At 39.8% G+C, this 25,392-nt stretch overlaps 1 protein-coding gene across 11 annotated transcripts in view; it reads right to left on the bottom strand.

Annotated features, from left to right (window-relative positions):
* Positions 1-25,392, bottom strand: part of Mecom (MDS1 and EVI1 complex locus) — a 558,464-nt gene that overhangs the window by 82,963 nt on the left and 450,109 nt on the right. The window contains exon 1 of one of the 11 annotated variants that reach the window (XM_011249661.3): positions 13,885-14,875. The exons of the other annotated variants lie outside the window; for them this stretch is intronic. The gene's annotated coding sequence lies outside the window, so the exon portion shown is untranslated. Of the gene's footprint in view, positions 1-13,884; positions 14,876-25,392 lie in introns of those variants that run through there. 11 annotated transcript variants of the gene reach the window in all.

A 25,392-nucleotide genomic window follows, 5' to 3' on the forward strand; every position in this document is an offset into this window, starting at 1 on the left:
ATTGGTGATGGCCTCTGGGCCGTAGCATCCTTGCACACAGCAAAGGAGGCATGCATCTAGCTAAGGAGCTTGTCTTGACTTGGATCTGAAGCAGTCTGATCTTGATATAGCATCAAAGAAGAGTTAATATCTAGTCATCTAGCCATATTTGTTTCCCTGGCTCTACTCCCAAGTCTATTAACTCCTAAGTTAATAGACTCACGAGAATATCCCAGGGTGGTCGGGCATCAGGGGACATGACTTGATAAGACAAAATAATGAAAGGCTTCTAACACCACTTGGCATTTAGACTACTTAGGATTAAAAAAAAAATAACAGTGATCATACATTTCAGAGTGGGCTGGGCAGTGGGATTACACACCTTTAATCCCAGCACTCTGGAGGCAGAGGCAAGGACATCTCAGAGTTTGAGGTCAGCCCAGTCTACAAAGTAAGTTCCAGGACAGCAAGGGCTATATAGAGAAACCCTGTCTTAAAAAACCAGATCTAAAACAAAGGCTTCAGAGTAGAAGCATAGTAAGATTTCCAGGATCCTCGGAGTAGATGATGGGCTTGACAAGTGGGTGTGAGGTCATGGAGTAAAGGAGAGATAAGTTGGTTTACAAATTCGAACTAATTTCTGTCATTGTATGTACAAGGGCTAATATGTTAGTCATGGAACATTGTGCATTACTGTTTACCAAGAGATCTCCAAAGCCAGAAACAAAAAGCAACATAATCCTAAGAGGATGACCTTGTGCTGGCCCATGAGAGCAAAGCATCTCCTTGGCGTGTATTATTTCCCAAAGGGATTGTCACAATAACATGAAGAGCAACCAAAGTCATGTCCAGGGCTTACTGCACATCATTTCACCTAGTCATCCACTTACAATAAATATATATGATGATTATAATCCTTGTTTTACAAGCAAGCACACTGAACTCAACAAGCTTGATCACATAAATTGTCTCAAATAACGTTCCTTAACCAAAGTAGAGTTCTAAGGACATGCTATCTCTATAAGTAGATAACATAGATTTGAGTGCAACATTGTCAGAGGCAAACTACAAGTTCAATGGTCTTAACTCTTCAAAGGCCTTTTTCTAATAATGTCCAACTGCACATGCTCCTGGAAAGAAATTTGCAAGGACACAGCTTTACGTGGGCTCATGGGCTTTGGAGTAATGCTGGGATATTTCCCCAACACCCACATCACTCTCTCCACCATTTGGTCTCCAACTTATAGGCTGAAAATGATAGAACTAGTCTCAGGAGAAGGTTGAGAAGCCACAGGGAATCACACAATGACTTTAGACTATTGCCGCCATTGGTAAGCCCCATGTGATAGGTTTTAGCAGTGAAGGAGTGGCAGACAGCACAAGACTGTGTGTTACTAAGATGTGCCTTGATCTGTAAGATCTATAAATCTTAGGACAGAAGAGAGAAAGATAGGTAAAGGCCTGAATGTTAGGGGAGGCCTCAGGGCCACAGTCAGCCCTCATCTCACTCTGAACTCTGGAGAGGAGACTCTAAGTGTCTTCTGGGTTTAACTGTTTTGATAAATCCCATCATGGTGTTGTTTCCTGTGTATATCAGATCAGCCTCAAAGTGCAGCAGTATACATAGGTATATATACATTAATGTGCATGTTCTAAATATACTCAATCTCCTGATGGATACTAAGTTATCAAATGTTTTGTGCCCTGTCCTTCAGAAACACTCGGCGTTAGTTAAAGTATTTTCAAAAGACAACTGGGAGAACACATAAGGTACATAGGGAAGTGAAATTTTAATCTAAACATTACTAACATACTGATTCATACAGTCAAGATGAGTTGTAAACAAGCAGAAAACATTGATTTCTGACAGTAGATCTTCCTATATAATTTATTTATTCAAAGCACTACACTGTATGCTACATTCACTTCATTGTAACAGAAATAGTAACAAACGCAGAGACTAACCGACAGTGCAAGCGTGTCTAAGGAAACACTCCAAGCCAGCTGATGCATTTAACTCCTTTAACATTATGTGACTAAGAGCAGAAGCAGAAGCAAATTCCCTCTGCTTGTTTTTCTTAGAAAGGAACTGAATATTTTATTTGTAACCTAAGTTGGTCTTGTTCATTTCACCAACTTACTTGCTTATCCCAGAAGGAAATCAGACATAATCCTTGCCAAATTCTCATCTTAGAAACTCCACTGACAACAGTGTGCAATGGGGGCAGAGTCAGTGATACCAGGTAATGGAAGAGACAGCTAGAGAGACAGCAGAAGAAAGAGAAGGCAGGAAATAGCAGGAGTGACAAATCAATTGTTTAATAAGTCTTTCTTTATGTCCAGAAGGAATGTACAATTTGATTTAGTAATTCGCGGGCACGCGCTCAGGTACTTATTATCTTGTTTAACATGGATAGGTTTAATACAACAAGACTAAGTAAGTATTGCCCTAAGTCATATTATGTCTTTGTTCATCTGGGTTTTGGTTTTGAAACAGGGGCTCCTACAGTCTATAATGTTCTTGAACTCCCTAAGAACTCAAGGCTTGCCTTACATACCTGATCTCTCTGCTTCTACCTCCCAATTCCCATGTATTGGCATGACCTTATTGTGCCCTGCTCAGATCTATCTCATTGTACTTTGTACTGCTTACCCCAAGTGTATGCTACATCAGACATAGCAACCTGACAGGCTGGCTTGCTAAAGTGCCAAATATGTTGTCTTCCTGATCATTGAAAGATGTCATTTCTGGCCACACCAAGTCAACCAATGACTTCAGGGAACCTTAGGATGAACCCCAAACCTCAGCTTAATATCATATACATTAAATCAACAAAGCAATACATCTAAAGGCTTTTTCAAAACCAAAATGGACTCATGAGACATGAGGGAAGTCTATGCTCTATTAATTAAATGTCGGCCAATAAGTATGCTGGCGCTGCCAAGGCTTGGTCCAAATCAAAGCAAGAACTAATTTGTATCCTGGCTTGCTCTGTGGTATTACACCAGTTTTTCAATTACTCGCTCATTGATTAAGTGTATTTTAATTATAGTCTTTCAAAAAGAACATGTACAAAGAGAAATTCAGTGCTCAAAGAGGAGGATCATTCCTTTCCCATAAAGTTATAAGTGGAAATTTCATGTTCTAAGATTGTCATAACTTTCCCTAAAACATGCATTACTTACCCTTACTATACATCTGTATTTCTATAAAACATATAATCATTAAAGAAGGCAAAAAATTAATTTCTATCTATGAATTTATGTCAAAATATACACATAACACAATAAGCTTTTACTTTTAATAATATATAAATAATTCAGCCATAATTGTGTCCTGTAGCCCAGGGAAGGTCACTGGGTCAGTAGAAGTTTCCTCCTATGTTTAGCATGTCTGTCCTTTCTCTCTGCCTCCTGATTTGATTTTTTATATTGCATTATTTACATTATATTATTACAACACCTCAAAGCTTCTAGCATGAAGATCCACTTGGGGTCCACCCCTGGGGTGCAAGGCAGTGATCTTCCAGCATATCTCTTGGTTAGCCACATTCTGGAAGGAGTATCTTGAAAAAAGTTTTGCTAATATAGCAGTCAACTAGCAAAGTATTTGGTTCATAAAGCAGGTATTGCCGTGGGGATTGTTTGAGGATCATCTTCAGAAGCTGATTAAAGTTGTGAAAGACTGGGGATGGTGTACAGAGAGACAGATGCACATTTGGAAAGCACCTAAGAATTCAGATCTCAGAAATGTTAGGAGAATGGAACACAGACTCTGTTCCGTGGGCGGTCCAAACTCCAGCCCTGCCTATGCAACCATTCATTCTACTGAGTGGAGCAGGGAATCTCATTAAGAGCAATAAAGTAAAGCTATGAAACTGATTAAAATTCAGTAAGGAAAAGAAATTTGGTCCAATCAAATGTTGCCATTGTACCAGACTGTCTGGCTAACTATATAATATGAGAAGTTTGTAATTAGTCTACATTTTTTCACCAGTAGGGGAAAATATGTAGTTTTAGATATCATGTTTAAAGCACCTAAGAGCCTAGAGTTGCCATGCTAAATACAAGAGATCTAAAGAGCTCTGTCACACGTTCATCATGGTCAGTGAGCTGCCCCACCAGCTTTTGAAGTGCTGTATACACGATCTTACAAGGCGAAACACTTTATGTACCATAAGAAATTTGAGGCATAATGTTTAATGTTCACAAGATAAGTTAACCAAACTGTAACCTGGTGGCTTTTTATTGTTTTATATCCCGCAAGGGCTTTGAGGAAAGATCAACAAGGAGGGAGGAAAATAAAATGGGATTTTTCCATTCTCCTTTTAAATTCTCTTTCCTAAATTAAAGTATAACTCGAAATCTACATCCAAGGAAGAAATCATTCTAAAATATACTGGATTTGGATTTTTTTTAATGTTTAGATAACAGCTTTCAAAACATGGCTAAGTGAAATGTGCTCTGAGATGGAGAACACTTGGTCTTTTTTGCAGCAGCTTTCAACAGCTTAAGTGAAGGGATTTTTAATGTTCTCAAGCAACTGGGTCACAGTGTGTATATCGTCATTTCACCAGCATTGAAGGACCCCATCTCCCCGACTGCAGAGTCCCTTTTAATTCCACTTTCTGATACTTAGCTAACTTAATGGCTTTCCAGTATGATCACCTCTTTCTTAAAAGTTATACTTTAGAACCCCAACTGCCAAATTCCATATTCCTCATCAAAACATAAAGTTTATTTTATTCAAAAAGTGTGGATGGCTTATATTTATCACTAGACAAAAGCAACAAGTTTGCATGGTAAACTTTAACCCTAACAAGACGCTGCCAGAGGAGAAGAAACAGCATCGACTTCTCTCAGAGCCTCACCTTTACCTCCTCAACAACAAGCCTGAACATTCCAAGGTCTATTATCTGCATCGCCTAGACATCTGTCTCTCAATAACACTGAAAATGCACAAAGGACATTTACAGAGCACACTGACACATTGCAACCATTTCCCACTCCCTGCCCACTTAGTTGCCCATCTACAAACCAGTTCTCACGGGTGACAAGACAGTGGGTCATGTGATGTATGAATGCGTTATCAATGGAAACACAAATGTCATCAGCGGTTGGCTGAGGATGTGTGAGGATCTGACTAACATTTGTGAAGCCCTGGGTTCAAACCCAAGCACCACATAGACCTGGAACATTATGTGCCTGTAATTCCAGGTCTGGGGGATATAAGCAGGAAGGAAGATTAGAAGTTCAAGAGCATTCTAGGACGCATAGTGCATGCTTAGCCAGTCTGAGTTAAATAAGCCCCTGTCTCAAAAAAAAAAAAAATGAAAGTAAGCAAATGCTTTTTTAAAAGGGTTAGGTTAGATATGGAATGTGATGTAGTCAGTTCAATAGCATCTTGCTTTTAACAGCCTACTGTTTACACCTAAGGGAGTGAGATCAATAGTGCAAAAGGTTTGGTCCCTAAATTTGCAGAACACATAAATATTTTCCTGAAATGGAACAGTTTACATAATATAATAAGAACAGCATTGTGTTCCTTAACATCTTTCATGTTTACTTTTACCGCTAGATTCACAGTTGATTTGACTTTTCTGTGCTTGCCCGTCTCCAATAGAGAGAGAGGACCGTGTGATGGGAAAGCAAACCCTCACGTGTTCCGTTCTCTTCTCCCCTCTCTGCATCTAGCTCTGCAGTTCTACTATGAGTAGAAAAAACAAAAAACAAAAAAACAAAAAACAAAAATCCTTCTAGCCTCTCCAAAAGCCCAGCCATTTCTTAGTTCTAAGGAGGGCAGTGAGTAGAACAGAGAAATATTTCTGTACTGTCTGTGACTGTCCTGAACTGTGTGTGACAGTTAAGCTTAACTATCAACATGATGGGGTTTGGAATCACCATAGAAGTAAACACCTGGGAGTACCAGTGAGTAATTACATTAGAGTAAGTGAGACAGAAAGTTCCAACCTAATGTAGGGTGTACCATCCCAAGGGATGGGTTGTCAGACTGAATAAAAAGAAGAAAGTTGAAAGCTAACATTTCATTGCTGTCTGCTTCCAAACTATGGGTGCAATGTGGCCACTGGTGATACTCCTTGCCTGTTAGGGTAAACCTGTTCCTCCAAATGTTAGTACAATTAACTTTTCTATCAACAGCAGCTTTTATTAGGATAACTTATACAGAAGATTGGTACTAAGACATGGGACCATTGCTTGATAAACCTGACCTTGGGCCTTTGGAACTAACTTGTGGTAACTCTGTGGAAGAAGTTGAAACTTTGGGCTAGAAAGTCAGTTGGATACTGTACAGTACTCTGGTGGGAGCCTGGAAGACAAGATTATCAAGGGGACTGTGGAGGCTTAGCTCATGAGGCTTCGGAGGGGAGCAAGGAACTTGGCTGGGGTCATTCCTGTGGTATTCTGACAAAGAACCTTATGGTTTTCTGCCTGTGTTCTAAGAACTTGTGAGAGGCTGAACTTAAAGGCAATGGACTAATTTGTCTAGTAGAAGATGATTTAAAACAGGAGCACACTCAATTTTGTTGGGGTTACTTCTCATTGCTTCCATTCAGTTCTATAGTGAGGGAGGGAAAATATAAAGCTGAAAGTTAAGATAATTATGAACTTTGAGAGGAAAAGTTTGTAAACAAGTTGAAAGTTTCTGGTAAGGGGAATGCTGATGAAAATGTATAGAGATTTGAATAGAGATTTACACCTTTAAAAATACCTCCTGCTTTGGACTGAGAAAGGAACCTTGAGGGCAAGTGTCTTTACAAAGAAGGTTGTGAAAACCCATTTGAAATGTTAAAGTCTCCTTTGAAGGGACACAAGTTAAAGAGGGCCCAGATTCCACTAGAGCGTACATCAGAACTTGGCAACAGTATTCACATGGTACTGGTTTTGTAGGATGCAGGATTAAGTGGGTCATGGTCATGGTCATGGAGCCTTGTACTGAGAGCTAAAGAGGCCAGGAAATGTATGCCATGGCCATGGGATGTCTGTTGAGGACAGCTGCAAGAATGGAGTGGAATTAGCTTAAATGAGAGTATATGTGCTTCAGGAGGCTTAACTGGAGAGGTGGGTCTACCCAAGCCATCTGGAGTCTCAAGGATTCTATCACAACCCTCAAACCCCAGATATGGAGTTGTATTTGTTGTGTTTTCTGCCTTTTCAGTCTTGCTTTGCTTTGCTCAATCCTCTCTCTGCCCACACTCTCTTCGTTTCTTTGTTTGTCTGGAATAGAGGTGCTTATTCTATGCCACTGTCAATGTGAAGAAGGTAATTTGCTTTTATTTATAGGAACTCATATTAAGAGATTTCCTTGAGTTTCATATGAGATAGGACATTGGACTTACAGCTGTGAGATTGTTAAAGACCATAAGGAATTTTGAAGTCGAACTGAATGCTTTTTATATTACAAAGTGGTCATAAGCCGATAGAGGCAATGGATAGAGAGTTCTGTTTTAAAAGTGATGTGTTTGGATATTAAGTTGACAAAGAATGGAGTTGTGATGGTTGGTTTTCATTGTCATGATGATGGGACTTAGAATCACCATTAAAATGTGTTTTTCACTGTATCTGTGAGGGTATATCTACTCTTGTGAAATGGAGCAGGAAGAGTGAACCTACATGTGAATGGTATCACCCCATGAGCTACGATCTCAGACTGGATGACATAGTCTGAACACAGCATTTTATCGCTCTCTGATTCCTGACCTCAGATGCTATATCCCCAGATGCTTCATGCTTCTGTTGCTATGTTTCCTCACTGTGATGGACTGTACGGCAGGACACACCTTTCCATCCTTCAGTCACTTCCATCAGGGCATTTTGTCACAGCAACAAAGCAGATCGTACAAAGTCTCTGACTGGCCAGGAAGCTTGTGCCCCCATGTGAGAGTGAAAAAGATGCTGTGTGAGTACTTATCTACTACATAGTTCTAAATCATAAACAACTCCTTACTGTGGGGGAATCCAGATGACTGACAAACATTTAAATTACCTCCACAAATCCCTTAGGATTGCCTTTTCCCAAGGTTTCCCCAAATGTGCCAACTTGTTCTTAGGTGATTAAAAGTTAACTTCAATGTCTACTATAAGTAGACTCTTCAACTCTAATGTAGGAATGTAGAATTCATGTTTGAGATGTACACACACATACATACATACATACATACATACAGCTTCAAAGTTGTATCTCTTTTTAATTTTATGCATATAAATGTTAACTTGAGGGTATGTCTCTGTACCACATCTGTATCTGGGTGCCCATTGAAGACAGAAGAGGGCGTCAGATCCCCTAGAACTGGAGTTACATATAGTTTGAGATGTCACGTGGGTGCTGGGAATCGAACCTGGGTCCTCTGGAAGAAAATCCAGCACTGAGTCATGTCTCCAGCCCCTCAAAACTGTACTTGATAAACAAATCACATTGTACTTTTGAGTTGCTTTACTAACTTGCTAGGTTGCTGACTGCCTACTGACTAGCTTGTGCTCACTGAGACTTCAACTTGAAAACAGTGTGCAAAGCCCATGAGAAATGCAGGAGAATTCTTTCCATGTTCCCCAAATTAATCTACTTGGTCCTTATTTGAATTATACTATTATTTTATTTTTGTTTGGTTTTCATTATAGTTCTCTTATTTTCATTTAGAGATATCAAGTTAAATACTTTTATATGTGAAGTTGGAAAATGTCAGGTTCTAGATTTAAATGCTGTTGTAGCAGACTTGTTGTTAACATAAAACTACATTGGGATTGGTTATGACCAAGCAAAAAAGTTATACATTTATTTGTTATACCAACTTCAAAGTTTATGCTGATTTGACATCTAATCATTTCTCTTTATTAAAGCTATTTTATAGATCTCAGTAGTCTACTTTATTAATTTCTGGTACATGAACTTTATGGAGGGAGTATTTTAAAAGCTATTCAGTATCCTGGTTTTCATTGAAGAGACTTGTCTGATTAGAACCAGAAAATTGGCAAGTTATATACAAAATACGAATTCATATTTAAAGTTATATTACTAGCATATAGCATAACTAACATAAAATAAAATTAAACCACTCATGATTTAGAATACACTATTATAAATGAAATGATCCATGATGTTCCTATATATAAAATATGTGAAGAAAATTTATTATAGGCAAAACATAATAAATTCTATAGGCAAATATTTGTAAATATAATAGATGACTATAGATAAAATTTAAACATAGTATGAATAGAAAATCATATAGACAAAAATAAAGAAAAATATATTGCGTAGAGTAGATTTTGTGTATTAAAATTTTATGGGTAATTTTTTTCCTTTATTTACTCTCTAAGCATAGAATAAATATAAGAGAACTGTATGCTTTCACTGAGGAAAACAGCACTTAAGAATTTGTCAGGATCTGAAGAGATGGCTTAGTAATTAAGAGTACTTTCTATTTTTGAAGAGAACTGGGGTTCTGTCCCTCGTACCCACATAATGACGCAATGCCCACTGGTAAATCTCATTCCAGGGAGTCTGATGCAATCTTCTGGCCTCCAAGAGCATTGCATACACACACACACACACACACACACACACACACACACACACACACACACACACACACACACACACACATACACACACGCATGTGTGCATTCACAGACACACAAAATACATTCACATAAAATAAAAAACTATTTTTAAATTAGTCAGTCTTCTGTTTTATTATGAAATGTAGGGAAAACATTATACATCCTGATTAACATAACACATTCTAGCTTGTCCTGGTTTGTGGCCACCCTTTTCCTCAGTCAGATACAACACTTGGAGAAAGGCATGTTTGTAGCCATCAAAATGAATTAAAAACACCACCTTAATTTATAATTAACTATTATGCAACAAAATGATTCATAAAGAGAAATGATGGTGGTTTTTCCTCTGAAGTTTCCTGCTATGTTCTTTGAAAATATTATAGAACTCAAATGCACACTACCTGTTAGATTGCTAAACATTTGTCCTGATCTCAGAGTGTCAACAGAAGTAAAAATATTAAGATTTTCAGTTACTCAGTGTCAACAAAAAGAAGCCAAAGGTATTCAGAATTCAGTACATTGTATACTTTTAAAAACTGCAGATAGCTTCAATATGGGATTCTAAAGTGTACAATAATGTGTGTGGACTAACGAGAGCAAGCAGTCTAGTTTCCATGAGTTGCCCTAACTTCTGCCGACATCTTATCAGAAGTTTGCCTTAACAAATATGAAGTAGCAACAGGGTACTTTGTTCTATTCCGTTCTAGATGAAGGCAGGGCTCTTGTTTTGTTTCCTTTCGTTTCATAGGAAAGAAACAAATGTTAGCCAGACAAACACAAAAGAGCAAGGTTGCATCTGGTGAGAGGAAGTCATTGTATTTAGCCATTTGTGATGTCCAGACTGGTAACGGAGTCCCCAGACTGTCACAGACATTTTTCCAAATGCATCCTGGTATTACAAGCCCCTCGGAGCTGAGCGCTGTGTCTTTACGTCTGTTGATTTACATCTAGTTGAGTCATTGGAATTGCCTATTAACAGTCGAAAGCATCGCCTTTTCTCAGAACTCACTCTCAAAGTAGAGCATACTTAATTGTAGCAAGTCAGAGGAAGATACAATTCAAATACACACCTGTGCAACAAAATGTGTACTAACACAGATATACTATATTATATAAAATAACAAAGTTACATGGGAACATACATATTTATGAAATTCCATCCAGCAGAAAGTAGGTAGAACTATGGTTACTTCTCTGCTTGGCATTATGAGCCAACAGGTCCCATTCTGAGCCACATGTACAAAGCTTTGCAGAGACATCCATAGTAGTTTACACAGCAGTAGGGAAAGTGAGAGGTCAAACACAAAGAATATCTGAGCACCCTTCCGCCTTGGATTATTTACATCATGGGACTCAAAAGAGGATTAAACACCAAAATTAATTAACTTCTTTTTCTTGAAGAAATATTAGGTGTTTTCGCACTTCTGCTTACTATTTTCTCTTCCACCACGAGATGGCAAACATTGGAAACTCTTGGATTCCCCATTTTGAATTAAATTCTAAATTTTTTGAAGGGAGTCCAGCTGATGAATTATAGGGGTTCGGGATGTAGTTTGGGGTAGTCCATTTGTCAACATGTGCAAGACCCCGAATTTGATCCAGCACCACAGGCAACACTCCCATGAACAACACACAACACATATATGTACCACATATAACACACAAACAAGAACACACAGCACACATACAACCATCCACACATGTATACACAACACACACAGACAACACAAACATGCCACACACAAGACATAATCACATACTCTCTTCACACACCATATACTCAAAACACACAATATAAACACTTTTCACAATATACAACACACCACTTTATAACACACACTACAACAGAGTTTGGACATATATGATAAAACTCCAAAACAGATATTCTCCTTCCAATGCTATTAGATTAGCAGCCAGTTTTCAAATGTACTTTCAAAAATTATTTCTGCTTTTCTGTCACTATGTGCTTTCATATTCCTTGTATGAATGCAATGCCTCTTAAAAATAGTCTCTTCTCTAAGCATACACATGCCAATTTTCTACCATAAAATATGGTTTTTTGCAGAGCAGAAATAATAGTAAAGATTTGAGAGAGGGAAAAAGATGGTCTGAGTAAAAGGCTATTTTCTTTTTCTGTTAGCCATGTTTGCTACCTATACAATAGCAAAGTTGTTGGCTATCAAGAGGAAACCCATTATTAACCAACAATAAACCAATATTGTTCATCAGATTTTCATTTCCCGTATAACATATTAGACTTTCATCTTGGAAGGGGGTCCTTTTCTTCCTTCTACCTCTTTTACTGCCTCATCTGGAAGTTGGTATATAGTCTATATACAATACACGTGGGATGAAATGACAGTTGGCAATACTGTTTTATGGCAGTTATAAAGCTCTTTAACATATTTTGTCCCATAGAAGTTGAACATAGAATGGTAGGTATCAGAGGCTATGGTGGGGGTGGGGATGGTAAGAAGGGGACTGGTAGATCAGTTAGTACTAAGATATAGTTAGGGGAACAAGATGCGCTATGGAGCTACTTTACAGGGCATAGAGTATAGACAGCAAAAACTTAAAGTAAGTAACTTGAATGTTTTCATCAAGAATATATGATAAATGTAATGCTTCAAAACTCATATGTGCTGAACCCGATTCAAACATTATACAACATATACACATATCACAATATTGTTACAAGATACACACACACACACACACATACATACACACACTTATATATATATAATGTGTTTGTACCAATTAAAATAATCTTTAAAAACTCTTCAACATTATATTACCATTGTCCTTTTACAGTAGAGTAAATTTGTCTTTAAAAATTATTTAGAAATTCATCCAACATTAAATGAAAGTAATTTCAAATAAAATAAATGACTGTTGCAATACATCATTTAATGATCTTTTATCAAAAGCTTATACCATATTATTCTAAGTCAGATGATAAAAATGGGAACAAGAACCGCTCAGCTATTGTTAAATGGCCATGGCCATTAGGAGAGACAGGGAGACTGACCTGGAAAGTTGTTCAAATAATTAACATGTAGGTGAAGCACTGATAAGCAAGGACTTGGACCTTAGTTCTCTCAGGAGAAGAAAGAGAATTAGTTCTAACAAAATAGAAAGTTCCTGGGAAACACAAATAGGAAAAGACTAGGTCATTCCGCAATGGGAAATCAGAAATTAAACCAACATTCAACAGCAGCCATCAAAAGTTGGACATAAGACAGAGGAAATAACACGAACTGCATATGAATCTTGTAAACTAACAAAGGAAGTATTGAATAATGAGACAGATGTCTTTCTAAGGGTATATATGCAAAGATTACAATGAAAACTTTGTCCTTGGTGTACCCTGGTGTAGAAGTATAACTCATGCTTAGCTACCTGGACAGCAAATTCCTTGTACTAAGAGATACAGCCTGACCACCTCTGATGCCATGGATTTAAATGTCTATAGGTTGTTGTCTTTTATTTGGAATAGTTTCTAGATGATATACAGATCCTGATGACTGTCAGTTTATTTTCTTTCTCTCCATTGTATGCAGGTTTTTACCTTATGTCTTCCTGGGGGAACCCTTGTAGATTCAATTAAAGACCTAAGCATATAGTGATTAGCCTATAAATAAACTCAATCTCCCAGGAAATAATTTGTATCTGCAAGTGATTTTTCTAAAGGCCTGAAATGTGGAGCAATGGATTACACTGAAGTGGTGGTTCATAATGTCATTATTGCACCATATGAAATTCGTGATATTGAACAACAATGGCTAAGGGGGAGCTAAAAAGGCTGAGGAATTCATGCAGAGACATTTGTGGCTATAGCCTAAATGGGTGTGTAACAGTCATGTCTGGGCTTTTAACATGATATCAAGGTCTGACAGGTCCTAAGGCTGAGAAGGCAATGCTCTGGAGCAAACCCCTCAGCTCCCAGGAGCTCCCCTTGCCAAGCCACTGGGATGATCACAGAAAATGAAAAATCCTAAGGTCTTGATGTTCATCATAACTACACTCATTAAATACCAAGTAACATTGTAGATGGAGACATTTATGATCTATATACTATTTAATAATCAGTTAGAGGATTGTGATACTCTAATTACATTTAAAAATGGGGTTGTATGTTTACACTAAGGTGTTTATATTTTATAAAATGTTTGGATGCATTTATGCACTCCTATATCCATTTTCAGAAAGTGCATTCAAAAATGAACATAATGTCAATGCTAAGCTATATGTAAAATGATATTTGGTGCTGCTTCCTAAGAGTGCCCCTCACTGGCAGTTATGGCCCACCCTCCCCTGGTTTACCTTCTACTTTTCTGGATTCATTTTCAAAACCTTCACCCGAAGTCATCTTCTCCAATTGCTGGGGACAGACTGAGTTTCTCCCAAGGATTAGTCCCCAGTCTATTCTTCCTTTAACATGCCTGCTGGGTTCTATTCAACCACTCCCAGACTATAATCTTCTTTCCTTCCCTATGCTGATAACTCACTGACAATGCCTCTAACCACAGGCTTCCTTCTGAACCTCAAACTGGTTCATCCAGTTGTCCCAGAGGTATCTAAGTTCAACTTGGCCAACTCTGAAAATGTGTGTACCTTCTTTCTCTGGCTGCTACTTGATTAGCCTCGGCGTTTCTCTCCAGCCCCGAATTCAGCTAGTTCCCAAGGCCTGTTGATGACATTTTCTAAGCAGCTTTCATGCCAGGCACTTCTCACCCTTGCTTATCTTCTTCCACATCAGTCAGCACACCCAGCTTCTTGCATACAAACCCACTTCATTTAAGCCATTTCTCCAAATGCCACTGGGTTGACGTAGCTTGAATAAAAGGCAAACTCTGTGGGCTAGGGGTTTACTTCCGTAGGACAGTACCTGTCTCAGGTGTACAAGGCCCCGGATTCAGTCTCAGCTCCAAATTGCAAGGAAACCATACACAGAGAGACACATACAGACACACATGCAGATAACACACTCACACACACACACACACACACCTTCCTTGCCTTATGCCCCTAAACGACACACTGACAGGCAAAGGGCCAAAGAATTCTGCATGACACTCCATGTGGTCTCTAGCATCTTATCAAGCTCTGGTTTGCCCACTCCCTGTTTGGCATTCTCTGAGGACTGACTGGAATATAAAAGCTTCAGTTCACCTTAGTGGTTATGCTCTGAGTCCTTGTTTCAACAGGTACAACCTGGCTTACCACGTGGCCCTTTAAATCGTTTCTAACAGTTACATACCTAACTGACTCATGGTTCACAGTTGTTTGTCCCTAGAAATAGGTAATAAATTTCCAAACTCACGATGAATGGGCATTTTTTTTTCTGTTTCCATGACCTTTTGGACGTAAGTTTATCAATGTTTTCTTTAAAATATCTCTATTTATCTTCCCATCTGCCTATCTGTCTGTCTGTCTCCTTATCTGTCTTGTCTGTCTGTCTACCTATCTAATTACAAGTAAACCCTAAGATTTTTCAAGACCAGGAAAATAGTCTTATGAATCTTTGTTGCGGGCTCATGTTAGATACAAAATTAGCATAGGAGTAAGTTTTGTTCAGGTTGGCAGCCCTGCCCGGGCACATTTTCCTTGCATGCAGATATAATACTCCACAGACTTCAGTGAATGCGTGACATCAAACTACAGAAGCTACCTTCCAGATGATTTGGGTTACTGCAATGACTACGTGGAAAGATAATGTTTTTAAAGGACACAATGGAAGGAAAGCAGGAGTGAAAACATCTTTTAAAAAAACGAACATCAAGACAGAAATAATTTTAGCCCTAAACCATTAGGGATATCAGCAATCATTCAATTATAAACTAGTTTTAAAAGATGTACTTTATCCTTACTAAGCCAATGTAAGGGCTATATTGCTAAATAATGTTTTCTTGCACCTTCTTGGGAAAGACAGCTGGAGATTATGGAGTATCCAACAGAAGCTAGATTGGGAGAAAGCAGCTGAACAGCGCAAGACAAGGTCAGTTCTGTCTCCTTTCCTTTCCAAGCTGACACCTGGTACTTAACATTGAACACAAGAATATGTTGCCTCCTAGGAATTACGCCAGCACCCGGGCAAACAACCACTGACGCCCATTCCTTACAAAGTGAAGCCCAACTCTTCACAGGGCAAAACAGGTAGGAAACACCATTTTAATACTCAGGCATTAAGAACAGGCAGACGGTCTTTTCTTTTGCATCATCTTTAATGGCTAGACGAAACATTTCAAGTCTGAGCTGTAGGACTTGTATATTCTAATCCCGAGTCCGTGATTTCTTTCTATCTCTAGTGTCTTTATTATTTTACAGACATCCTCCTCACCCATAACAGATTCTCAAACTACCTCCACTCACTCACACTCCCTTCCCCATGCGAGATTTTTGATTCAACCCAGGGCATATGGATAAATAAAATAGGTTATGTAGACCAAATGTGTGTGCTAGTATCCCAAAGAAAATGATAACTATTCTTTGAAATACATATAACTGCGCCTTTCATGGGGATGCTAATGTTCAGACACTGGACACCTCTTGCTGTCCACTGTGTCGAAGACATTCCCATTAGTCAGATTTATTCATTAAATTACAGTTTTCTAAATGGCATGAGAATTTCAGTTTGGGATATACTATGCCTACATTACTAATTTAGTGCTTATTATTTATAAACATAAATACATTCAGACATTAAGAAAATCAATAAGGATAATAAAAAAAAACCCTCTGGCATCTACTTGGAAAAATACAATAGTATTAAAAGAGTCCACCTTTTCAGAAAGTTTTGAAAGTTATCTGTACATTGTTGCTTTGTTACTGTTGTTACTTCTACCTCTCTTGTGTCATCCATGCCTTTCCTCACAGCCTACATTTAAACATCTCCTCCAGACCACAGAAGGCCTTTACTCTGAAATAACCCTTTAGACTCGAATGCCAAAGCTACTGTGCAGAAAGCAAGGAAACCCTACCCTTCCATTCTCTATGTGAATGTGTAAGAGAGATTTTAGGAATGGCAAAGCCAGTCAACAAGGAACGGTTGAACTCAAGTCCTCTGAAATCGCTGTGGTGTGTGTGATCCCAGGGCTGCAGTGTTTGCTTACAAAGACTGTGGCTGACCAGACACAGTACAGATGAAATGCCGTCAAACAACTCCTTGACCTCTGAAACAATAGGTGGGGCCTGCTTGAATCATAAAACTAACAGAGTCAACAATTAAACACGGTTGTAACAATGAGGGTGTCTCCATATTGGGCCACCAAAAGTGCTTGAAAGAACAGAATTGCTTTACAATAAACTGGCGAGGAGGTTGATGCTCCACACCTTCATGGACAGATAAAGACACTGACTGCAGCCATGACAAACAATGCTCCACAGAAATGCGCTGCTTTCCCTTTTTCTCAGCAATCTCTTCCAGCTCAAGCCATTAAGGGACGCATTTGAAAGCAGGGCACTCTAGATTTCTCTCCACTGAGCCCGATCGGGCTCTCTTTTACCACTAGCTGACCAAGGAGCCACACAATTGTGATGGGTAGTGTGGTGGCTTCTGGTCCCACCTCCTACCCCAGGACTCTGTCTCTAGTCTCTCGCCATCCTGCACAGAACTAGCCCTGTGAGTTGTCTCTGCTGAGGTGACTTGCTGGTCACATGATCAACTCTGACTCACAATACTGAAGAAAAGAGGGAACTTGGGAGCCAGTTTGTTATTTGGCTTAAGGAATTCTCTTTGATTTTTCTAGTTTTGCCATGGCGTAGAACTAATAACATAGCCAGAGGAAGAGGGCAGCTAGTTACTTCGCTCTTCTTCTACCTATAGTGCTTTCAGCCTTGGGTCGAAGCATATTCCCACTAGGAAAAGGATTTGTGTAGTGGTTTACAAAGCCTTTCTATGCTGAGGTTTGTCAAGGTAGATAAACTTTCAATTCATCCAATTGTTCTAATTAGAATTGGTTAGCATTCAGTGAAAAGGCTTTACAAGTTCAATGTCAATATTAATATAACTTCATACACATGGGCATGTGTATGTGCTTGTGAGCACATGTCCATGCCAGTGTCTATGTAGCAAAAGTTTTTTTTTCCATTTTTTCCCTTTTATTGTATATTTTCTTTATTTACATTTCAAATGTTATCCCCTTTCTCCAGTCTCCCCTACTGAAACCCCCATCCTATCCCCCCTCCCCCTGCCTCTATGAGGGTGCTCCCCCAACCACCTACTCACTCCCACCTTCCCACCCTGCATTCCCCTACACTGGGGCATCGAACCCCCTCAGGCCCAAGGGCCACTCCTCCCACTGATGTCCAACAAGGCCATCCTCTGCCACATAAGAGGCAGGAGCCATGGGTCACTCCATGTGTACTCTTTGGTTTGTGGTCCAGTCCCCGGGAGCTGGGGGGGGGGGGGGGAGGGGAGGTCTAGCCAGTTGACACTGTTATAGCAAAAGTTTTAATCAAAGAGATTCCAAGAATTTATTTTAAAAAATACAAAAACGGGTGTTGTGTTACCAATGCTTTTAAGTATATTTCAAGTCTTAAAAGAAGTAAGTAGATTCAAATTATTCTGAGAGTAAAACTAAGAACAGGAATTGTAGCCATAGCAGGCGACTACAGTTATGAGCACTCGCTCACTGTGAGGAGACAATGTGCTATTTTGACACAAAACTATTGAGGGAGTCCCCAAATCTAACACGGGATCATTGTGGTGTTGCAATAGCCACTTTGTTATGGCCACTTGATACCTAAGGGAGTGAAAATGAGAGAGAGGTGGGCAGTGTCACTTAGACACTTAGACAGGTAAGATGGCTCCTGACTAGAGTCCCAAGCTACTCACTGTATCCCCATACAGTTATCTGAACCTATGCTGCTTAGTAGGGAGGCTACCAGCTGCATGTGGCTATTTGAATAGAAACATTAATTAAGATGAAAATGAGCTTCTCAGTCCCACAAGCCACATGTGGCCAGGACCTACTGTTAAAGACCCTTATCTGCAACACAGGTACAAAATGGTTCTGTCTCTGCTGTAGTCCTATTGGTCAGTATTTACTGAGAACTGGCCAGAATGGGTTTCTTAGCCTCACACACCAGCTACTAATTAAGGGAGTGGATTGATTAGAGTCAACAAAAGTGTTAGCATGGGGCTGGGGAGATGGCTCAGAATATTTACTGTACCAGTATTAGGACCTCAGTTTAGCGCCTCAGGACCACTGTAGACAATGGGCAGGAGCATGGCACTAGTCACCTGTTACCCTAGGCCTGGTGGGAGGAGAGTTCACAAGGGTAGACAGATCCTAGGGGTTATCTGGCTACCTAAATGGCAAGCTGCTGATTCAATGAGAGGACCTGCCCATAAACAAACAAATGAAGAAATAAATAAATGGAGCAAAGGAAGACATCTCATGTGTAATTCTGGCTTCTGTGTGTAAGTGTGTGTGTGTGTGTGTGTGTGTGTGTGTGTGTGTGTGTGTGTGTGTGTGTACACGCATGCACACACTGGATCACACCTGCATAAACATGAGCATATATATGTGCAAATACCATATACATGCAGCTATTTTTTTAATTTATTTTTCAATTCTTCCTCAAAATTTAATCCATTTTCCTCTCCTCTTCAGGATAAGGTGAGGATTCAAAAAGCATCCCAGATACCCTATCTCAGAGAGACCAGGTGGAAATGTGACCCTAGCTGTGTCTGCATCTATCATGTGAGAAGCAGTTGGTGCACTGAGAAAAGGCAGGATTAAAACTCAGGGAAGGATAATGCTGGAGGTCCCAGATCTAGATCCCTGCATCTGTGAACTAGGTACATGAAGTGATCTACTTGAGACTCGATTTCATTTCTAGGTAAGACAATGTGATCTTACACATCTGTGTAAGATGGTCTTAGGTTGGGGATCCTAAGAATCAAATAAATAGTAAGAAACATGTGTCATTTTTTGCTTGGGGATATATATATATATGAAATGAAGACAGTGGGAAGAGAGTCCAGGTGCCAGAAGTGCTGAAACAGTGCCTACACAGTTATATGCTCACAGGCCAGAGATGCTAGAACAATGCCCACACATTTAAACACTCACAGGGCAGAGGTGCTTACAATTCATTATCATAAAGCATCCCTAGCTAAAAGGCATTTGGCAGGTTGCAATACAAAACACAGCTTCTAAGGGTAGCCATGAGTATTAAATGTCTACATCCTTTAAACAACTGTATCTAGAACTTTTTTTTCTTCCAAAAGACCATTACTACACTCCTCTTCCCAGTGTTGTTTTCACAGACCTAAGAAGCAGATTCTCAGAGCTTATTCTCGAATGTTCTAAGGTGACACATCTCATGTTAAGTTTAGAAATCTGTGCTTTGAAACTGTATCCCTGTTTGCATGTGTGAGGTCCAGGGATCACGGTTTGAAACATAATATATGAGAGATCCAAGATGCTTGAAACAGCAAAGTCAGCTGTGAGTCTACATCTGCAGGAACTCTATCAACCTTACTTCTGTGAGAATAAACCAAGAACTCATGAGAGCGGGTAAGATAGCCTTACCCACTCCATAGTAGGAGACTCATGGGTTTCAGGATAACCTCAGCTCCATAGCAAAATTGAGACCAAGCTGATGTACACAAGATCCTGTCTCAAAATACTAAAACAAAATTTCAAAAGATATCGATCCTCTTAAACACCTAAGATATAGCTATTGCTATTTACTCACTTTTCCCCATAGGGAACATTAACTGTGTTTGTCATCTCAGCTATCACTGTGGCAGGAGAAGGAGTCAGGGTACAACTTAACTAAGAGCATTTCCTTCACCACAGGTGCTGGGCCAAACTGAAACACAAACGAAAGACCATTCACGGAAGACGCAGTTTGGAGATGGTGTCAACTCATGCACTGGAAGTTGTTGAAGTGATTTGTTTATTAATGGCTTTCTTTAGGTTTTCTCTGGGACAGTTATAAGAGAAAGACGGATTTGAACACCAGAGATTCTCTCTGTAAACAAACAGCAGATACCCTGAACATGGTCACGGATTTCAAAGAGGCAGAAAGTACAAGCAAGGACATTCTGCGGTGAACTAGCGCTGTGCTCTCGGAACTCTCAGGGAGTGGAAAAGGAGAGCTGGCTCTGAAGGAGGAAGGTTGGGGCTAAATACTCAAGGGTTTGCATGGCAGACTGGGGGTTGGCTTCAGATGCGTATTTTTGCAGCAAAATGCTTCTCACACAAATCCCGAAAAACCAAATGAGTAACAAACACTGCTGTGTCATGTGAGAAATGACAGGGAAGGGGGGATTGAGAGTCTAATCCAAGCTATCCACGTTCTTCTCCACAGCTGGTTACCCCAGAACATGTCCAAGAGGCACTGAATGTGGGTGGCAAGGAGTTAAAAGCTATGTCTGTGGACAGTGGGAAACAAGAGGACTGTTGTGGGGAGATGCAGGGCTCTCCCACAGGTTGATGTTTTGGAGGGTGGTCTTGAAGAGAGGGAGAACTATTTCACACACTCTTCCTGGCAGTCTTGGGACTAATTAAAGGTAAGGTGTGTGGTTTTTAGAGAATCAAGCAAAAGTGGAAAACGTCCCTGGGATTAGGAAATTAAATTTGACAATTGTTGGAAAGTGAATATAGGAAGCAGAGGCGAACCTTTAAGTTCCAACGTCCATAAACGATGAATCTATTATCAGTGGAAATCAGGGGGAAGGAAAAACGAATACATTTCACCTCATTTGAAGTGGAACCAGGTACTCAGGCAAGGACACCAGAGGCCAGAATTAAAGGTTTAGAAGCTAAGATACCGAGTTAAGACTCTTTATTAGCAAAATAAATAGTACCAGTAGGAGGACCCTGGAAAATGAAGACATGGCAGAAGAAAGAAGAGCGAGATCTGGATGTCTGGAAGCACCATTAGTAAAGACTCTGGAAGGAAAACAAAGAGCCTAGACTCTGGCCTTCAGCCAGTATGACCTCTGACCTTTGTAAGCAACATTGGCCAACAAAAGGTCACAATGGGGTGAATACTAAGGAGAAATTGGGAAGTGAATACTAAGCTTCTTCTATGATCATTTTTTCTCTTAGAATAGGTTTTAAAAGGAATCTCGTATTTATTTTGATAACAAATAATCAATATTTATGTCAGAAGGCAGTGACTCACAGAGATGCTACTATTTCTAAAACTCATTGACCTCTTCCTCCTCCCAACAGGAGCCAAGACCATTCCCAACCTGTATCTGTTGTACCAGGAATATGATTCTACAATTTGCCATACTTGAGGATGATTGAAATGTACTATCTTACAGCTTCTCTAGCTCCTAACTGCATTTTACGAACTTCTAAGCCTTAGAATTCAATTTACCTTTAATGAACTTGACTTCGTCTTTTCTGACTGGGTGCCCTGCCTTACTACAGCCATTCAGCTATCAGCTCGGAGCCCTTTCCTGTTTAGGAGGTGATGTCTAGACAGGCTTTTCTGCCACTGCCTCATGCCCCTTCATTGTAAGCTGCCGCATCCTACAAGTGGTGGTTGCTGCTTCCTTAGAGGAGCCTGTGCTCTCTTGAGATCTAAATTCCGCTCAGCCACCATCTGTGCCTATTGTATTATACCTTCACTACGAAGGCACCAGACATGTTCACCTGAGCTACTCTCTCAGAGTCCTTCTGAGAGTAGGGAAGGAGCCCAAGTTAGCTGCGGTTTTTCTCTAATAACTTCTTAGATGAGCAGTGAATGAATCAAATATGAACTCAGATTCTAGAGAAAGAAGGATGAGAGGGATAAGCAAATAGAAGAGAAAAATGAGAGGAAGGAAGTTAATAAGATGTGGCTTTCAACTCAGCATCAGCATAAGCTCCCAGGCTTCCTCACTCACGCATTTGGCCTGTGAACCTACGATGCTTATACATCATACCAAGTTTCTTCTATGCTTGCTTTGCTCATGGAATAGGTTTTTAAAAGAAAGCTTGTGTTTATTTTGATCATTCATCTTCTTGGATAGAATAAGTGCATAGCTGTATTCTGTGGCTGCCTGTAACCTTTATGTCTAAATAAAACAGTATTAACTGTTGAACATCTCTCCTCACAAGATGACTGATGTAGAAGCTATGTGAGTTTTGCTTGAGCCATGCAGTTTGGCTCCGAGTCCAGCTCCTAAATCTAGAAATAAAAATAGTAAATAAGGATGAAATGAGGGTGGAGAAGTCACTGTTAGCTCTGTAAGGACCGGTCTGGTGTGCTGTTTAGACTGTGGTGTTAATTGCAGCACCGTCTACCTTCACTTACAGATGTTGAGGTGTTTTTGTCACTGTCAGAGCAGTAAAGGTCACTACTCCATGTGTAGTGTGTGAAGAGCTTAGTCAAACTAAGAGATCTGAAGTTGGTCTTGAGCAATAGGAAATAAATTTATTTACTGTTGGATCCCAAAAGTCTGACTGTACTACAGCATTCAGCAGAGTTCAGCAGGCATGATGTTTTCAGGTTTAATTGGGAGTGTGACCTGGAAATTAAATCACACTGGAAGTTTCCAGAACAAGAAGTGCTTTCTCACCCCTCATGGAAGTGATAGGTTTTAAGAGTCTCTTCCTGGCTATGATCAATCTCTCCATTTACGGTGCTTCAATTTACCCGAGCGCGTTGAAACAAATGACTTCTTTACCATGCTGCTTCCCATTCTTTACAAAAGAGTTAAGTTTCACTTAGCAGAACATCCATCAATGCGCAAGGAAATGTACACAAATACAAACACAACTGCAAAAGCCAACACCTCACACAGTTTCCCCCTTATGTGCGCTAAAGTTTCTTCCATTGGAAGTAGAACTACTTGTGCAGGTGGCTGCTAAACTCTGCCAGCTGCTCAGCCACAATCTAGCTTTTGAAACAGTACCCTGAATTAAAAAAAAAAAAAAAGAAAAGAAAAGAAAAAAAGATGGAGACTGGAAAAATACAGACAAGGGTGTGGAACAAGAATATATTGAAGCAGTTCCCTGAGTAAGACGGTAAGGGGTAGGGGCTTCAGTAGGTAGTTGCTTACAGTAAGCAGGATTCCCATATAGCTGGCCCACCACAAATTACTTTTCACCAAGAAAATGGAATAGAGCCCGAGAACAGATATATCTGCTTTCTGTCAAAGCAAAGCATATGTGAGCCTAAAGTGGGAAGATGTTATTTAAGACTGTAGATCCTCAAGAACAACATTGCCCCCATGACAGTGGCAGGGTCCCTTGGCTGATCAGCTCCATAAATAAGACATGCAGTGGTGATTTCCTCTGTGTCCAGTATTCACAGTGCTCATGTAGTCATATCTGCACCTTGACTAGCTTCCTCTTCTTCCTCTTTCCCCTTACTAACTTATTGTCACAGATCTGACACAAGTATTCACACAATTATCATAGTAGTACAGGAATAGAAAAAGATTGCTACCAAAAGGAGATGCCCACTTAAACTGGGGTCGAGAACATTTAGAAAACCAGTATAGGAACTGTAAGAGAGTCTCATTCACTTTCATAGAGGCTGCTGCTCCCTCTTGATACCAAAAAACCTTTTCCTTCTAAGTCATGGGTGATGTCAAGAGAACACTGTTGATACACTTAATGCTAGCTTACATTCTATTCTGGTTTGGAAAGAAAGGAACAGGGTGAGATGGGAAGGGGAAAGGGGGCCAAGAATCACAGGCAATGAGAGAGAGAAGGGGATAAGGAGGAGTGAACACAACAAAGGCCCACACATGTCATAACCTTGAAAAGTGCAAAGGACACAAAGACACAGAAACATAAAAAGAAAGTCAAGCCTTGGAGAGACAGCTTTGAAGGGAAAGTGCTTGCCACACAACATCCACATGAAAGCCCAGTGTGCCACCCTACGCCTGTTACCTCAGTGGAACAGCAATAGACAGACGACTGGACTTCATTGGCCAACCAGCTTTGCCTATTTAGTGAACTCCAGGGTTAGTGAGAGACTGTATCAAAAAATAAGGGGAAAACTGTCACTTCTGGCACACACACACACACACACACACACACACACACACACACACAAGACAAACATACAAATACTTAACAAGACAGGATTCAGGTTCTGTGTAGCCTTTAACTTTGCTACACAATTTCAGAGTGATTACAGGTGACTGTCCAGGAGGAGGAACAGCTTTGTAGAAGCAGGACATTTGTGATCTCTCCAAAGTATTTTGGACAGCTCAAAGAAGAGCCACAGATGACCATCGTGTGGCCTGTGACTCTGCATTGTGTGAACTCTGCCCTTTAGACTCTGATCACGTGCTTCATTACAAACTCAGTATCTTCCCTGAGAGAAGCCACCCAATCTCTTTGACCAACTCTGCATGTTAATTCCCAACAACATCTCATATCCCAGGTATTAGATGGGGGTTTCTAGGTCCTCGATGAGGCTTAATGAAACCATTTTCTTGCTAAGTATGGAATTTAGTAACCAAAACACTGTAAGTTGAGAAATCTGTCATGGGCTCTCAAATCATTATGTGGCAAACACTGTGATGGAGTTGAGGCACTGCCCATATTTCCTGAAAAAATGGCAGTCCATCTTAAAGGCCCCACTCTGTTATGTCACAACTGTATTTGTATCCTGTAATGTGAATGTATTAGCCTCAAATTGTTTAGTCACAAATCATCATCAAAGAAATATGTTTATTTTTATTTTTAGTATTCATGACTTGCATGATGCTAGTACAACATATATTTAGTACTCCCGCACAATGAATCCATAACTTGGGGAGAAATAGCTTTATAGATCATTACAACCTATGTTGCTTTAACAGTTAATCACATTTTCACTAATAACATGACATAAGTCCTTTTACCTGAAGAGTGAAAAATG

Source organism: Mus musculus, chromosome 3, assembly GCF_000001635.26.
Source record: "Mus musculus strain C57BL/6J chromosome 3, GRCm38.p6 C57BL/6J".
In the NCBI taxonomy this organism is placed as follows: domain Eukaryota; kingdom Metazoa; phylum Chordata; class Mammalia; order Rodentia; family Muridae; genus Mus; species Mus musculus.